Source organism: Nannospalax galili, unplaced genomic scaffold (assembly GCF_000622305.1).
Source record: "Nannospalax galili isolate Female #2095 unplaced genomic scaffold, S.galili_v1.0 scaffold1313, whole genome shotgun sequence".
Taxonomy (NCBI): Eukaryota; Metazoa; Chordata; class Mammalia; order Rodentia; family Spalacidae; genus Nannospalax; species Nannospalax galili.
In genome coordinates this window covers 276,789-280,484 of record NW_008333275.1, presented here as the reverse complement: position 1 = coordinate 280,484, position 3,696 = coordinate 276,789, and positions in this window count along the sequence as shown.

Sequence of the window (3,696 nt, the reverse complement as noted above, 5' to 3'; positions counted from 1 at the left end):
ACACACACACACACACACACACACACACACACACACACACAAACACAGTTAGACATTAAGATAAATGAATCAGCTGCCACAGAGACTACCTGCTTCTCCCAGTGAAGTGATTCGGCCCATCTTCCCAGTGAGCTGGTGGTTATTCCAGACATCCATCACCTCAGGTTGGGACAGGAAGAACAGCTTGCAGCTGTGAATTTATGAAGCCACCGAGGTCTGAGGGTGTGACTGGAGGGTTTGCAGGTGTGATTAGAGCTGTATGCAAGTGTGATCGCAGGTGTGATTAGAGCTGTATGCAAGACTTTTAGCTAATTATTTCCTCAGCAAGGAATGGACAGAAGAATAAACTTTCCCAAACAAAAAGGGCATTTTCAGCACAGCAAAGCAGCAGAAAAAAATATTCGTGTGTCTGTGTGTGTTTTAAGTGTGTGTGTTTTTTGTGCAGAAGTGAATTTTGAAGACATGTTTCAAGAAAACTAAAACAGTTTTCATCTTTATCATCTTTCTGTTTCATTAGCTCAGTGTGATCGAGTTTGGTACGTCCCACCTTGTACTGCATTGTGACCAAAGAGTCATATACGGAGTTTGCATCAATTCCTTATCTGAAATGACTGTTACCTTTTAATACTCATTGTCTTCATCTAAAGAAGATTCCTTTTTAAACCCCTCATCCATATTCTGGTAAAGAACTCAAAACTTCTTGGCTCTCTCTCTCTCTCTCTCTCTCTCTCTCTCTCTCTCTCTCTCTCTCTTTGATGTAGAGGACAGACCAGTCAAAAAAAGGAAGGCGCTCAAGAGAAATAGGAGGAGGACAAGAGAGGACAGTGACCGTAAGATCAAAATGAATACATTACATACATATGAAAATATCATCACCAAACACATTGTTGACATAATCAATATATGCTAATAACATAAAGCAGCAAACAGAGCTCAAAGAGAGCTGCTACACTATTAGACTCTATATTGACTTGTATTGTCTGACTTTCTAAAACTAAAGTTAAAATCCTATAGTCAGTTCTTCTTAACTTTTTCCTCCTTATCCACAAAGTGCATTGTTTGGCCCCATCTCTCCGGTATACACAGTGGTCACAGTAATTGACAGAGCAGGTCTGGAAGTCATGCTTGCAGACTAAGCCATGTCAAAGGAGGCAAAGTATGTAAAACATTTGAAGAAGCACGCTACATAATTGCTTATCCTCTATCCCAAAGATGATAAATCCTGTCACCAGAGATAAGAATGCAAATTAAAAATATCTCAATGTCCTTAATATTTATCTGAACATCACGTTTACGTCCCCAGATATGATGTCACAAGGTAGATTTTCCAAAGCAGCTGTGGCTCATCGCTGTAAACTTCCCACATCCTTATTGTGTTCATGGAGATCTCTGCCATCTTCTTCTAAAGACCTGCACACCTGCTGTGATATGGATGGTGAACCGAGCTCAGTGTGTGTCTTAGTGAGACTTCTGGAGGCTGGAAAGTTCAAGGCCAGGTCACCTCATCTTTTGTGAGGGTAGTGAGCAGACAGGTGTGTACAGACAAGAGAACAGGAAGGGTAGACCACCTCATTTGTGCAGTTTGTGCTTTTGCTTAATATTTTTCTTCAGGAGAGATGGTCTTACTAGTACCTAAGGCTGACAAATAACTCACTGTGTAGACCAAAGTGCCCTTGAACTCTTGCCTCAGTCTTTTAAAGATAGGGTCTCCCTGTAGCCACAGCTGACTAGGAACTCAATATGTAGACCAGACTAGTCTCAGTCTCACAGAGATCTGCTTGCTTCTGCCTTCTGAGTGCTGGGATTAAAGGCCAGTGCAACCACATGTGGCTGCAAATATTGTTTTGAAGTCTAAGAAATCCTATCTGTAGTGCTCATTTCATTTAACTATCCCAGGACTGCGTTTCCCTCAATGAACAAATGAAAATGCCTAGGCTTGAACATTCAGAGTGACTTGTTCGAATTTCTACTACCAGAAAGGATTCGAATCTTAACTTCAAATAATAAGATTTAATCTTCAATGAAAGCCTACCACACATTTGCCAGGTTATGGTCAAGCACTATTTACGTATCTTTAATCCTCACGGCAACCATGAGGGGAAGTAGCACTGCCAGTATGCTGTGCTAAATCCAAGACTTTGAGGATGTGGAGACTTAGCTGAAGTCACTGAGGAGCTCAGGCTGGTATTTCCAGTCTGGTAGTGTCTCCTCGGTTTTGGAACTCATGCTTTCATTTTTGTTGAAAACCCAGGTCCTTTTGAGTCTATAGTCTGTCCATGTTCTATGGACTGAGCAAGTCCTTATTTTAAACATAGGTCAAGAGTAGCAAAGACATGCCCTTAAGTAAGTTACTTTACCTTTGAATGGTCTCTTCTTTTAGAAATGGGAGACAAAACCACTGCCAGTTTGGGGAGGTTTCAAAACGGTCATGCATGACACGGGTCGTCCTCTGATGGTGGTGTCTCTGCCATTTCTTCAACCACCAATCACTTCTGATCCTCTCTGACAATAACTTTTTATTTCTTTGGTTTAAGGACAAGGCTCGGGATCTTCTAATCCTGGATGAGAGGATGGAAAAGAAAATGCCTAACAGCAGGTATTCTGGAAGCTTTCACACTCCATCCAAGGACCTGTATGTACACTGTTGAGATGTATTAATGACTGGACTGTGTTTCGGCTGACCTCTGGTGTGTGCTGACAAGTGGCAGATTTGAGTGCTGACTCAGAGATCTGGAAGATTAAGAACCACGTAAGGGGATAGAAGCAGGCGAGATGAGACACAGCCTAGAGTAGGTCCTATGTTGAGAACATGCAGTAGTCTGGAGGGAAGCTGGGATGCAGGGGCCACTGAAGGATGAGAAAGCCTCTGAAGAGTGATGGGCGAAGGCTGTCCAGGGGTCAGTAAATGAAGAACAAGCAGGGAACTGAGCCAGGGCCGGGTGAGGTGAGGTGGGTGTCAGTCTTGCCTACATAACCAGTTCCTCTTCTGTTGTTCAGCTCCTCCCCCTGGTGCTTCCTTAGCAGTGTCACCTGTTTTTGTCTTTTCTTTAGTGAAAAAAGGATTTATTTTTATTTTATATATATGGGTGTTCTGTTCTGTGGTGTAAGGTGTGTGTGTGTGTGTGTGTGTGTGTGTGTGTGTGCATGTGTGTGTGTGGAGAACAGAGGACAACTTTTGGGACATGATTCTAACCTACTGTGAGATCTGATTGATGGGTTTGTGCAGCAAATGCTTTAATTTGCTGAGCCATCTCACCAGCCTACTGATTAAATTGTTTTTAAGATCATAATAACAACAAAAACAAACAAAATGAAGGAAAGAAGAAACAGGAAAAGAAAAAAATATATTGTAAATGGCAAGTATTAACAGTAAGGGATTGTGATTGTCTAAACTATCATATATACAAGTAGTTAATAATTATATATGATTTTACAAAGATTAATGTAGTTGAATATCTATAAAATGAGGAAATGCTTATTACCTAAAAAACAACTGATCAAAACCAGGGTGTAAACCATGGTTGTATAGAGCTGTAATCTTGGTGTTGAATGGGCAGAGGCAGGACTGTGAGTTTCAACAGTCTCCTACAGAGCAATTTTAAGACATTCTTGGTGACATAACAAGACCCTGTGTCAAAAAAACAAGAAAAAACAAAACTGCAAAAACAAAACACAAACATAATCAAAACCTAAAGA